We start from the raw sequence: 16,111 nt of genomic DNA, 5'->3' as shown, positions 1-16,111 counted from the left end.
TGTTAAAATTTACTAATTATGGGTACTTTTAATTTGATGATGATTCTAAAGTCAATATCTCTCCTTTATATATAAATAGAAATTGGTGGAACTGAAGATGATAAAAAGATTAACATGTGTAATATCATAAAAGTACAAAAACCTGACATAGTTCATATCATGAGTACACATGTACCCCTCTATCTTATCATAAGATGATAAGTGAACACCTAATTTTATATTCATATAAGAATCCTCATCAAATTAAAAATTATTTATAATTAGAAAAATTCTAATAATCAAATATTTTGTTATCCTTATCATATTATCACTATCCAAATTTAAAAAAATCATAAACATATTTTAAGATATAGAAATGTATTCGAAAAAGAATCCTCGTCAAAATTCTAATAACAAAATTTTTTTTAATCTTTATCAAAATATAACTATCCATATTTTAATAAAAAAATCGTATAATGATATATTTGAATATAGAATTAAAAAATACTCACGTAAAGAGTCACTCTATAAAAAATCATGGACCAATTTTAGAAAACCCTTCAACTATTTTAATTTCAAAAATCCCCCTCAAAATTGAGCATATATTGTAGATAACCCCCTCAACAAAAATTTTTTTTAAATAACCCCCTAAACGTTTCTACTTACCCCTCAAATATGAGTGTATCTGAGAAAACCCCCTTTAACTATTTTAAGTTCAGAAACTCCCCTTAGGTTTGAGCATATTATGGATAACCCTCCTCAAGTTTGAAATTCGAAAAACTCCCATGAACTATTTTCACTTCATTGCTTGAAAGTTAACACTGTTAGGTCTAGAATGTTATATAAAAAGTAGGTAACGGAAAAGGAAACGGAATGCACCTCAATCATAAATAATTACTTTGATTTTTTTAGGATAATAAAAAGAGAGTAGAATGAGGAGAAAAGCATTATAAATTAACCAAGATCTTTTTTACCAGTTAGGGGATTATTTTAGAAAGAGGGAAAAGTGTGAAAGATTAGGAGTGAGATTTCTCTAATTTTCAAAGTAGAGTGAGATTATCTATAATATGCTCATACTTGAAGGGAATTTTCTCAAATTAAAGCAGTTAAGGGGATGTGTCTGAGATATTCACCATGTATAACTCACCAATGCGAGCACAGCTAAAATACTTGTAAGATGAAGGTGGATATTTATGATATGAGTTTTTTCATGTTTTTATGATATGACAACCCATGTTAATTTTTTGTGCCCTTAGGAGTTCTACCAACTTCTCTTTATATATAAATGAGGGATATTATACTTTTTTAAATTATAACTAGTGCTTTAACCCATGCGAAGCATGGTCTTATTGCAATTTATCTATATTTCAATCACTTCTATCGAATATAATTTTAAAGATCTAACGATTTCAACCCCTTTGAAACACGTGAACCCCACTCTCACTCATCCCTATTAAGGTTAGATAACATGTACCCACCTGGAAGTAATGATATTAAACAACTTATATAAAGCTATAATTAAAATTAAGATCGTTTAAACTAATTTTTTTCATATTAAATGAATAAAATGAAGATAATCAAAATATCCTAAATGCAACTTGGATGAAATTAAGTTATATGACAATTTAATATTCACAAAACATTATTCACAAATAATGCAACACTAAAAAAAGTTGTCAATCAATCAACCAGTCATAAGATAAAATAAGCAAAATTTTAAGAAAGGCTCTAATAATTTCTAATTATTTTTTCCTGTCTTTATCCTCTTATTGAAAGTTGAAAGAGCTGATTCTTTGCCCATTTCTGTATGATAAAAATATATTTATTTAGTAAATTTAATATTAAAAAATTATATATCAAAATTGATTAATGCATAAATAACTCAACCTGATTGTAGCCTTATTTTTCCACTGGTTAAAGGTGGTGTTTTAAATACATACTAGTCAAGTGTAGCATTATGTAAAACTTCTAAAATCTTTTTTCTTTGCTATTAGTGGTGGATATCTGTGTGGATAAGTATGGACTTAAGTTAACAGATTGATTATCAATAGTACCATCCTGATTCAATTCAATTGTTTTCTCATCCTATGATAATAATATATTCATCTTAGAATAACATGTAAATAATTTAATTTTAAAATAATAAAATTAATATTATATTTAGCAAACTCTTTCTTCTTTGAATTTTTATCAAAACTATTTTCAGGTGTTAATAAGTATGGAGTATATTAAATTGATTGACTGTTATCTCCATCAACCAACGTCATATTGAGTGAATTTTCATCCTCTGATAAAAATAAATTTAGTATTAAAACAATGAATACATTGCATACAATTAAATAAGATTAAGGAAATGCTATATTTCCATTAGTTATCAGTAATAACCATTTGATTTTTTTTATTGTCCACATCATCATCAACGTTTTAATAACCATGTAGCCTTCAATACATTTACTTGTATTAAACTCTATAGCCTTAACATGGAAATACATTATTGTGTAGTCCACATCATCATCATCATTAATGTTTTAATCTCCTAATTGCAAATGGAATCTTCTTGTTGTCTACATCATGTTTAAGCAAATATATATTAATTTTCCATTTCATCTATCAAATTGAAAACATATTAAAATTTTAATATAATTTAAATTTTACAGTAATATTTTTAAAATTGAAAATATTTTTTAATATACTTTTTAATCAATGTAATAATTTTAAAAATAAAAAATATATTTTTTAGTCAATGTAATATTATAAGAAACTAAATATATATTTATTGTATTAAATTTTTGATTATTTTAATTATAAAAGTATTATAAAAAATCAAAAATATATTTTTATAGGTATCTAAAAATGTAATAAAATATAAATTAAATTTTGGAAATTAGTAAGTATAAAAGTTTAGTATTATTTCATAAATAATAAAATAATTTGAAATTACAATAATTTGAAATGTTTAGAATTTTTTTGCAAATGAAGTAAATTAGGTAGTTAAATTAAAATAAAATTTATAAATTAAAATTTAATAAAATTTTGGGACCATCTAATTCAAAAGTTATTAACATAAATCCTTAACCAAAATCATGAATTCAAAAGTTATTCACATAAGTTTGGTTTTTGAATTTTTATAATTCAAAAACTTTAATTTCAAAAAAATTTAAAATTTTTAAAAAGATAATCTATTTTAAATTTTCTATTATAATTGCAATAATATTTTTAAAAATAAAAATTAATTGCTATAATATTTTTTTTTAATTTTACTATAATATTTTTAAAAATTAAAACTTTATTCTAATTGATTATAAACTGATTATTACTAAATCTAAATATTTGATTATGAATTGTTTTTTTTTCTATATCTGAATATCTTATTTGAATTAGTTACGAAAGATATTGCTAAAGTTATTTTAAAAATTCAAAAATGCATAAATATATCATCAAATATTTATAATAATTACTATCATATTTTTTAAAACAAGAAATATTTTTTTAATTGTAAGTTTTAATTGTTATAAGACCTAAAAAATTTCAAGGTATTATAATTCAAAAAATTTTAGAAAATTTAAGAAATATATTTTCAAAAATTTATCATAATAAATGTAATATTTTTAGGTCTCAATTATTATATTTGGATGCAAGTCAGTTGATGCCCTAGGTCTCAACTTCTTGTTGATGTGTTTTCTTTTTGCAACTTCTTGTTGATTTTGGCATTATTAAATTTAGGCTTTTCAAGTTCTTGTTGATTACTTCCAAGCTCATGGCCATGGCAGCTGGAGATTGTTAGACCCTAGAGGGGGGAGGGGGTGATTAGGGTCTTATGTTAATCTAATCCGATTTTATGTCAATAAAAACTAATTAACAAATTATCCTAGCAAGTATGAAATACAACATGATATGTGAACTAGGATAAGCAATATGAACAATGAAATATATCCTAGCAAAGAAATATACTATGAGATATATATGCAAGGATATGAAACTAACACAAGGGTAAACAAAATGAAATAAGATAGTGGATGATATAAATAATGAGACAATGGCGAAATGAGCAATGAGCACAAATAAGAATAAACGCCAAAGAACACTCAAACACAATCAAATGATCACGGAGTTCGGATCTTTCATCCTACGTCTCCGCTCTCCACTCCCGGGAAGAAATCCACTATCACAACCGGGTTTTCTACGCTTACCGGAACAACGTTTTACACCTCATACTCGGTTTTCTAGCTAACCGTTAACTTTACAATCACCACTCTTGCAATCCCACTCTACACCCTCTCAAGTGTTGAACTAGACGTGTCTCCCTCAAGTGCTCGGTTACAATCTCTCCCTAGATTCGTCAACCGACGTCACTCCTCTTGGGACGATCCCCGACTCTCGCCACACACTTCTCTCAGTGTGCAAGTGTATTACAAAGTGAATCTCACAATAAGCACAATTACAATAAATGATTGTTCTCTAATATGGATGAGAATACAATGAAAGCTCACACTCAACTGTTACAATACTCACCAACCCAAATATGCTATGTATGAAAGATACAATAAGCTCAAGTGGGTGTATATAACAATGAGATATAAATCAAAACTAAACTCAATATAATTCTAGCTTAATAGAAATGATAATCAACAAATAATTATAAATAAAAGCTAGAGTTGAGTTTAGAAAAACTTCTCTAGATGACAAGAGAGAGAGATGGTTTGAATGCCCAAAATACAATTGATAATCTCCTCATGCTCTTGTAAAACTTTCTTCATAAACCAAACCCTTAAATAAACTTAAAACAAGCTTAAACTCTTTTAAAACTCTTTAAAACATTCTCTTTGATTGCTTTAAGTGTTGAGGGATGATGGGTATTTATAAGAACTCAAGACAACAACCCAAAGCCAAAGAAAAATAAGAAAAGACAAAAAAACCAACTCAGCAACAGCTCTATAAAACTAGCCGTTAGAGTCCAACGATCAAATCGGCGGGCGACCGCGGTGGTCGACCACGGCAGTCGACCGCGGAGGTCGACCGTGAAGAACAAAATTCGACGGTCGACCGCATTGTAGCGCGGTCGACCGCGGGTACTGTAGCATTGTATATCTAGTTTTGTAAAATAAATTAAAAATAGTAAATCAACTCCAAAAATTATGAAATTTTGAGAAAAGGTTCTAGACATGTAGAAGAACATGTTAGAGAAAGAATTTCTAAAAAATAATTTCTCATTTGAGATAAATAAATGTTTGAACATAGATATACAGTTTCTGAAAATCTGCTGACATACACGATTTTGTAAAATCAATTGGGCACAGTAAATCAACTCCAAAAATGGTAAAAATTTGAGGGAAGTTTCTAAACATGTAGATACATATTTCAAAAAAATAATTTCTTAAATATCACTTCCCATTTGTGAAAACTCATTTATTTTTTAAAAACATGCACGAACATGCACGAACGAAAAACATGATTTTATAAATTCAATTAAACATAACAAATCAATTTCAAACTTGATTAAACTTTGGGAAATGTTTGAAAATGTGATTTTGAACATGTTACAAAAAGAATTTTCTAATTTACATTTCCCAATTGTGGAATCTTATTATTTTGCAAAATCACATAAGTATGGACTTGTAAAAGCTTGATCTTGACAATATGAGTTTAAACAAAGTTTTGAAAACTTTCCAATAGATTTATAAACTTGATAAAACATATAAAATAATGTCGTTAAGTCTATAATCCAAAACGACGATAAACAAAACCAAATGTGTGTGTGTGATATTGAGCTTGAAGTATTAACACACATAATATAAGCCCTAAACTAATTTACCCAAGCTTGATTGGTCTTCAATATGCTTGACTTGGTAATCTCATGGATGAAGCTTGAACTTGATCTTTAACTTTGAATTGCAAGGCTTCACTCCACTATTCCGCCAACCTTCATTGGATATGATCGTTGAGGCTCTATTCCATCCATCCTCCAACACGTTGTTTGCCTAGAATAAATATGAAAACACAAATACTAGACAAACAACATTAGATGTAAATTGTTTGCTAAATCACCATCAAAACAAGAAGACCAACAATCTACCCCTTTTTGATGATGACAAATAATTTACAAAAAGGAATATATGTATGAAGGAAATGAACATATACAAGATAATACACATGCATATAAACAAGGAGTTATATACTCACAATATTTATCCCCCTTTAACAACATCAAAAAGGGAAAAACCATAAAGATGAAAGAGAGTGAAAGCTCCCCCTATCAAAAAGCATAGGTGAGTATAAAACAAGTATAGGGATTGCTCCCCCTATCAAAATGCTTTAAAGAATGTATGCAATGAGGATCAAAGCAAACATATGTGAGCAAGCATAGATGGAAAGTATGCTAAACACTCCTCACATATGAAAAAGATAATGAGAACACATATGAATATATTAATATGAAAAATAGTGTCTTACATTAAAAAAATAAAAACCATGTAAAAATAGATTTATGAACACAAATGAGAGAATAACATGAGAATCATGCAAAAAGAGTTTTCGAATGAAAACAAATCAACCAAATGAAATCATAAATCAACCACAATCACATAAAACCAAACCATTATTGATTTTCAAAAATCAAGAGATGCAACTATATCTAGCTCTTGAGCTAGTATCAACCCATATGAACATTTTAGCACCCGGTAAACAAGATTTTGGAATAAACACCCAATAATCCGGGGGTTATATAAATACAAACCTCTCATCAAAACAAGACCAATAATCATGAAAACAAAAAAAATTGATCAAAGAAAATTTGTTTTCATAACCAAAAGATTTTAAGACATAATTTTCAAAACCAAGAAAAAGAAAAAATAAGAACAGTAAAATTCTTGGTTTAAAAATTAAATTTGTTTTGGTACCCAAGAACTCTTGGTACCAAAAGATTTAGGGACATGACCCCTATCTTTTATGCTCAAAGCCCTAAGGTTATGAACCCTCTTGAGCACATGTGGTGCACTAACACAGTCAGAACAATATTCATTCAAATGACCCTTCCGATTGCAATTTATACAATGAAAGAGATCCATTTGTTTTTGTGGACCTTTAGCTCGTGCACGGAAATCATTAGCAAATAAAGATTATCTTTTAAAATTATTTTACAAATGAGAAACATTTTTAAACAATGGTCTATTTGGAACATATTGCAACTTAGAAGCTTTTTGCATATCAAAATAAAATTTAGCAAGATGTCCAAACCTACCACAAACATCACATTTAAAAGCATGTGGTCTACTAGAAGCATTTGGAAAATGAGATTTCTTTTTCAAATCATAACAATATTTGGCCAAATGACCAAAACGATCACAATGATCACATCTATACACATGAGCATGCTTATGATGAACAGTGGGTGCATGTGTGTGTACATGTGATGAAGAAGCTACATGAGATGCACAAGGAGCATTGACATTTTTATGTTTGTGTGCATCATAGCAAAATTTAGCTAGATGACCTTGACGGCCGCAAATTGAACACTTATAAGTTTTGCTATACATGTATGCATAATAAGTGGATGATTTTGACTTAGCACACATATCCATAAACCTCTTATGATTATCAATGCATATTTTCAAAGTTGAATCTAAAGATGAAATGTGATTATTCATAAGATTCAAATCTTCATTTTTAGGAACATATGCATTTTTAGAAGTAGAACATAAATAGTCATTTATAAAGGAAGCAGTATCATTTTGTATGTTCTCTACTTCTAACATGACATTATTTTTGTCATGAGTCAAGTTAGCAATATCCAATTTCAAATTTTTATTTTCCAAATTTAACATATCATTGTTTTCTTGAAGAGCAATACTTTCTTAAGAAATGATATCAAATTTGGAAGCTAACTTCTCATGATCGGATTTTAAATCTTCATGCTTTCTTTTTAAATCGATAAAATCATTTTGCAATTTGTTAAAGGCATGCAATAATTTTTCACTAGCACAAGCAAGTTCATCATTAGGGTTTCGACCTCGCAAACCTCACTAGGGCTATCGCCTAGTGGCCATGTGCATGATGCTCCACATGAACTTGAAGCCGGATCCTCCAAAACTTGTCGGATCGCCTCCAAGTCCCCTTGATGTGCTTCAATAAATTTCCATAAGGTGTAAGCACTATCAAAAGAATCAAGCTTGTTAGACATAAATGAATCAAATGCATTTAATAAAAGTTCTAACATAAGCTTTTTCATAATAAATATCTTTTTATCATGTTTGCTCCACTTGGATTTCTCCAACGTGGGCACAATATAAGCACAATCAATGATTTCCCATAAATCGATTTTTAGATTGAACACATATTTTGAATCTAAAACACCATTGAGCATAGGGGAAAACATTGAATTTAGGAGCAATACTAGAATCATAGCCTAAACAAGATGCATCATTCATATCCATGATTTGTAAAAATATGCAAGCAAGATACAAATGTAATCAAAAAAAGATTAGCACAAAGAGATAACTTGGACCTTTAACTCAAGGCGATTAGACCTTAAATCAAAGAGCACCAAGCTCTGATACCAATTGTTAGACCCTAGAGAGGGGTGATTAGGGTCTTATGCTAATCTAATCCGATTTTATGCCAATAAAAACTAATTAACAAATTATCCTAGCAAGTATGAAATACAACATGATATGTGAACTAGGATAAGCAATATGAACAATGAAATATATCCTAGCAAAGAAATACACTATGAGATATATATACAAGGATATGAAACTAACACAAGGGCAAACAAAAAGAAACAAGATAGTGGATGATATAAATAATGAGACAATGGCGAAATGAGCAATGAGCACAAATAAGAATAAATGCCAAAGCACACTCAAACACAATCAAATGATCACAGAGTTCGGACCTTCCATCCTACGTCTCCGCTCCTAACTCCCGGGGAGAAATCCACTATCATAACCGGGTTTTCTATGCTTACCCAAATAACGTTTACACCTCACACTCGATTTTCTAGCCAACCGAAAACTTTACAATCACCACTATTGCAATCCTATTCTACACCCTCTCAAGTGTTGAACTAGACGTGTCTCCCTTAAGTGCTCGGTTACAACCTCTCCCTAGGTTCGTCAACCGACGCCACTCCTCTTGGGACGATCCCCGACTCTCGCCACACACTTCTCTCGGTGTACAAGTATATTACAAAGTGAATCTCACAATAAGCACAATTATAATAAATGATTGTTCTCTAATATGGATGAGAACATAATAAAAGCTCACACTCAAATGTTACAACACTCACCAACCCAAATATACTATGTATGAAAGATACAATAAGCTCAAGTGGGTGTGTGTAACAATGAGATATAAATCAAAACTAAACTCAATATAATTCTAGCTTAATAGAAATGATAATCAATAAATAATTATAAATAAAAGCTAGAGTTGAGTTTAGGAAAACTTCTCTAGATGACAAGAGAGAGAGAGATGGATTGAATGCCCAAAATACAATTGATAATCTCCTCATGCTCTTGTAAAACTTTCTTCATAAACCAAACCCTTAAACAAACTTAAAACAAGCTTAAAATCTTTTAAAACTCTTTAAAACATTCTCTTTGGTTGCTTTAAGTGTTGAGGGATGATGGGTATTTATAAGAACTCAAGACAACAACCCAAAGCCAAAGAAAAACAAGAAAAGACCAAAAAATCAACTCAGCAACAACTCTGAAAAACTAGCCGTTAGAGTCCAACAGTCAAATCGGCGGTCGACCACGAAGAACAAAAAACAGAAGAAAAACTTCCAGGGAGTTCGACGGTCGACCGCACTATAGCGCGGTCGACCGCGGGTATTGTAGCACTATATATCCAGCTTTGTAAAATCAATTAAAAATAGTAAATCAACTCCAAAAATTATGAAATATTGTGGAAATGTTATAAACATATAGAAGAATATGTTAGAGAAAGAATTTCTGAAAAATATTTTCTTATTTGAGAGAAATAAATGTTTGAACACAAATATACAGTTTCTGAAAATCTGCTGACATCCACGATTTTGTAAAATCAATTGGGCACAGTAAATCAACTCCAAAAATGGTAAAATTTTGAGAAATTTTCTAAACATGTAGATAAACATTCAAAAAAATAATTTCTTAAATATCACTTCCCATTTGTGAAAACTCATCTGTTTTGTAAAAACATACACGAACATGCATGAACGAAAAATATGATTTTGTAAATTCAATTAAACGTAACAAATCAATTTCAAACTTGATGAAACTTTGGGAAATGTTTGAAAATGTGATTTTGAACATGTTACAAAAAGAATTTTCCAATTTGTATTTCCCAATTGTGGAATCTTATTATTTTGCAAAATCACATAAGTATGGACTTGTAAAAGCTTGATCTTGACAAAATGAGTTTAAACAAAGTTTTGAAAACTTTCCAATAGATTTATAAACTTGATAAAAGATATAAAATAATGTCGTTAAGTCTATAATCCAAAACGACGATAAACCAAACCAAACGTGTGTGTGTGTGATATTGAGCTTGAAGTATTAACACACATAATATAAGACCTAAACTAATTTACCCAAGCTTGATTGGTCTTCAATATGCTTGACTTGGTAATCTCACGGATGAAGCTTGAACTTGATCTTTAACTTTGAATTGCAAGGCTTCACTCCACTATTCTGCCAACCTCCATTGGATATGATCGTTGAGGCTCTATTTCATCCATCCTCCAATACATTGTTTGCCTAGAATAAATATGAAAACATAAACACTAGACAAACAATATTAGATATAAATTATTTGCTAAATCACCATCAAAACAAGAAGGCCAACAGAGATTCCTCCCTAAGCTTGCAGGTGGGTATGGTGGGCATTTCTCCACCTGCACACCAGGTGTTCGATGATTGCTCTGAGAGGGGTGCTTCGGTGGATGCGAGCCAGGGCTTGGCCAGCATGAGTCCTATCTCTGAGGGGGTGTTGATCATATCTTTACCTCAGAAGGAGGGCTATAGTTCAGCCCTTGGGTCGGTCCAAATGGCAGATAAGTTAACTCGGAACCCTGGTCAGGTGGAGGAATTAGTTCGGTTCGTAGCCCCTCCTTTGGTACCACCGAAGTTGTTTGTCTGCTGCACTCTTAAGGTACTTGACGGTTGCGTAGCGGGGGACACTGAGGGTAGGGGCTCACCCCTTGGTATTTGGTTGTTCACTTACACAAACATCATCTCAATTTGGAGTCTAAGGTCGAGGAATGCAAGGGTCTTTTCGGCCGTGACATTACCATTTTCAACGCATTTGAGTCCACCCTACGTGTTATGGGGCATTGGATGTGTGGTACGTACTTGAGGATCCGTGCTCTAAGTAAACATTGTAAGCATGACAGGGGACTGTCTGTTCCATCACCTTCAGAGGACGACGAGGGTAATGCGGGGTGTGTGATTGTGGGTATCACTCGGCCTTGCGCCCCTCCTATCCTCGAGTCTGTATCACCTATCCCCTCCTTAGGTCCATAGCATTGTAAGCTCGACAATAGTACAGTTGAAAGGGTGTTTAATTGCGGTTTTCGAATGGTTAAAAGTGTTCCCCCATCTTGTAGGTTGGCATTCTCGGCTGCCCTCAAAGCCTCATTCTTTGGGGTGTCCTCCAACCCGCGATCTTGTGACACTTGGGTACAGCTTTTGATCTTGCCATGTTGCACTTTAAGAGTTATTAAAATCCATGATCGCAAGAGTTTGAGGTCAGGCAATAAAAAGGCTCTTCAACAACGACATATTTTGGAGGCATTGTCCACCTGGGGTGAGGTTGGAGGCCCCTAAAAACTCCTTGACAACATGTTCAGAGAGCTCCCTTCTCCCCCCTCTGCCCGACTTGACGATCTCGGTGCTCGCCCAATTGTTAACAATGTTAAATAGTGTTTGAGGAAGATATCGGATGGGTACTACTCAGTGGCCGTGAAGGTCCTCACATCCTCGGGAGTTGCACTAGACACTCTGCAGACTGTCAGTCCCTTGAGGAAAAGCACCCTTCGGCGTCTCCTCCGGTGTTGCCAACTTTTTGGTATGACCAAGAGCCACTCTTAGTGGACTGTGGGGAGGTTCTCCATTGCATACGGTCCTTCCCTAAAGGGATCTCTTGTGGCCATGATGGCCTTCGAGCCCAGCATTTATTGGATGCACTTTGTGGTCCGGAGTCCACTATTGCTAACAACCTTCTCGCGGCTCTCACTCTAGTGGTTAATTTGTGGTTGCAAGGGCATTGTCCGGCCTCCTTGGTGGAGTTTATTACTAGTGCTCCCCTCACTCCGTTGTTGAAGAGTGATGGGTGCATAAGGCCGATTGCGGTAGGTACCATTTGGAGGTGTCTCATCTCTAAAGTGGCCATGAAGAAGGTGGGGAAGCACATGGCGAGTTATTTGGGAGATTTTTAGTTTGGGGTAGGAGTCTCGGGAGGGGCAGAAGTAGTTTTGCATGCGGTTAATAGGTTCGTTGATGTCCACCATGTGGAGAACTCACTCTCCATGCTTTTGGTCGACTTTCAAAATGCATTTGATTTGGTCGATAGGAGTAGTATGTTGCGGGAAGTGCGCCTTAAGTGTTCGGCAATCTCTCCTTGGGTGGAATTTATATATGTGCAGACCGCTAGACAGTATTTGGGGTGGATTTCATTTGGTCTGCTCGGGGGATCCAGCAGGGGGATCTATTAGGGCCTCCGTTGTTCACGCTCATGATTCACCCGTTGATTCTGTGAGTGCATGAAGCGTGCAAGTTGGCTCTTCATGCTTAGTACTTGGACGATGGGTCCTTAGTCGGGGATACTTTGGAGATTGCTAAGACATATAAGGTAATCGAGGCTGATGGCCCAAGGCTCGGGTTGGACCTCAATGCCACCAAAACTAAACTATTCTGGCTCTCACTGGATCCTAGGAGTTTGCTAGAGGGGCTTTTTCCTTTGGATATCAGTCGGCCTCATGATGGAGTAAGGCTTTTAGGTGGAGCAGTTAGCATGGATGAGGGGTTTGTTGGTGGGTTAGCAGCGAAGAGGGTGGCAAAGGCGACTCAGTTAATGAAAGCGTTAGACCAACTTAGGGATCCACAATGAGAGCTCGTCCTTTTGAGGGCTTGTGCGGGTTTGTCCAAGTTGTATTTTGCCTTGAAGACTTGCCTGCCACAGTTCTTTGCTTAGGCAACAACTAAGTTTGATATTGCACTTCGAATGTCAGTCGAGAGTATTGTCACATCCGAAGGCCCAGGGCTTCGGGGATCTACAATGGAGGCTGGCCTATTTACCTATCAAGTCGGGCAGGTTGGGGGTCTATGCAGTGGCTGATGCCATACAGTTTTCTTTTGTGGCCTCTCGGATTCACTCCATCGAGCTCCAAGACCACATTTTGAGAGGGTGTGGTGAGGTTTCTTTAGGTGGGCATTTTACTTCCGCCCAAGCCTTTCTACAAGCCAAGCTACCTGAGGTTGACCTTCTTCAAATCACCACTAAAGGGTCTGTCCCCCAAAACCATTGTATTACTTGGCAGGCATCTTTTATGGTGGCGTTTGTAGAGATCTATCAACGGAGTTTGACCTTTCAGAGAGGCAAGTTGCGATTGTTGAGTGTCTGTGGGCAAAGCACGCCCAAGATTTCTTGTTGGCCACACCTATTGAGAGATTGGGGCAGCGTATGACTTCAGGGGAGTACCAGGCCATCCTCAGGTACAGGTTGTTGGTTGTTCGTGGAGGGGACAGTATACCCAGTTTGTCGTAGAACGCAGATGGATGCTTTTGGAGAGCATACCATCCACTGTCAGAAGTAGCCGGGGTTCAAGTATAGGCACGACTTAGTCAAATATGTCTTGTATGATATCCTCCAAAGAGCAGGGATCCCATCAAAGAAGGAAGCGCCGGTTAACTTCCTCACTCCTCCTGGAGAGGCTAGATCTACTCTAAGGCCGGCAGACGTTCTTGTCTACAATTGGAGCGGGGGGAAACACGCTTGTGTTGATCTCACAAGGGTGTTTCCATTGGTGGGGTTTGGTAATGGAGAGTTCAAGGTTGGGTATGCAGCGGATAGAGCAGCAGAGGCAAAGATGGGCAAACATGATCAAGCTTGCAAGGACAACCACCACTACTACATCTCGTTCGCTTTTGATACGTTTGGTTTCCTTACAGGTGATGCGGCGGAGTTCCTCAGGAGGGTACATAAATTCATGAATAAGAATGCGGCGACAGCAGGGTCCGCTGAGTACGTGTTTCGTAGGTTGGATTTTACAATTCAGAAAGGATTAGCGGCGTAACTTGTTGCCCGCTTATCATCATCACATGTGTAATATTTAATTCTTAATAAAACAATTTAAATTTTTTTAAAAACTAAAAATATTTTTTAAAAGTAATTTGTAATCTCTATAATATTTTTATATCTATTTGGATCTAGCACTAAAGATATTATAAATAATTAAAATTTTATTATATTTGAAAATCTAATTTAAAAAGAAACGCCTAAATGAGGAGGTTTTATTTTATTTGTGATTTGAATTAGTTACTAAAAATACTATCAAAGATATTTTACTTGATTATAAATTAATTATTTACTATATCTGCATATTTGATTATAAATTAATTTTTATATATATCTCAATATCTTATGTGAATTAGTTATAAAGATATTGCCAAAGTTATTTTAAAAATTCAATAATGCAAAAAATATATCATCAAAAATTTATAATAATTGCTGTGATATTTTTAAAATAAAAAATAATTTTTATTTGGAATTTTTATTCGTTATAATAATTTTAAGACCTAAAAATAAATTTCAAGATATCATAATTCAAAATTTTGAACTTCATAGATTTTTCAAAAATTTAAAATATATATCTTCAAAATTTTATTATAATTGCTCCAGTATTTTTCAAAACTAAAAATATTTTTTTTAAATAATTTTTAATCACTATAATATTTGTTTATCTTATTTAGATCTAACACTAAAAATATTCTAATTAATTATAAATTTATTATATTCAAAAATCTCATTTGAAAAGAAACACCTAAATGAGGAGATTTTATTTTATTTGCGATGTGAATTAGTTACTAAATATATTGCCAAAAATATTAATTATTTACTATATCTGAATATTTGATTATAAACTAATTTTTTCTATATTTGAATATCTAATTTGAATTAGTTAGTAAATATATTACCAAAAATATTCTGAAAATTTGAAAATGGCTAATATATTTTTAAAATTTTATGATAATTGTTGTAATATTTTTAAAAACCAAAAATAAAAATGTTTAGTAATTTTTAATACTATCATAATTTAAACCTAAAAATATGTTTTAAAATATTATAATTCAAAGATTTAAATTTTAGAAAATTTGAAAAAATAAAATATATTTCTTAAAATCTAATATAGTTGCTGTAATATATTTAAAAGCTAAAAAAATTAATTTTTTTAATTACAGTAATATTTTTAATCTAATTTTGATCTAGCACGTAAGATATTCTAATTAATTATATCTGAATATTTGATTTGAAAAGAAATGACTAAATTTTTTGTGATTTGAATTAGTTACTACAGATATTACCAAAGATATTCTAATTGATTATATATTAAACTTTTCTATAATTGAATATGTGATTATAAATTACTTTTTCTATATACTGAATATCTGATTGTAAAAGTAAGGCCAAAATGAGGGAATTTAATTTTATTTGTGATTTGAATAAATCACTAAAGATATTGTAAAATATACTCTAATTGATTACAAATTGATTTTTCTATATTTGAGTAATTGGTTATAAATTAATTTTTTTTGTATCTGCGTATTTGCTTTGAATTAGTTGCTAAGGATATTGCCAAAGATATTCGATAAATTCAAAAATGCCTAAATATATTTCGAAACTTTTGTTATAATTTCTAATATTTTTAAAAACTAAAATAATTTTTTGTAATTTTTAAACACTATAATAATTTAAAAACATAAAAATACGTTTTAAAAAGTATATTTTAATTGCTATAATATTTCAAAAAATTGAATATATATTTAATGTAAAAATTTAAGATTACTTTAATTAAAAAAATAATATAAATAATTAAAAATATATTTTCACAATGATCTAAAAATATAATAAAATCTAAATTAAACTTTGACATTTG

Source organism: Asparagus officinalis, chromosome 1 (assembly GCF_001876935.1).
Source record: "Asparagus officinalis chromosome 1, Aspof.V1, whole genome shotgun sequence".
NCBI lineage: Eukaryota > Viridiplantae > Streptophyta > Magnoliopsida > Asparagales > Asparagaceae > Asparagus > Asparagus officinalis.
This window is presented reverse-complemented; position numbering follows the sequence as displayed.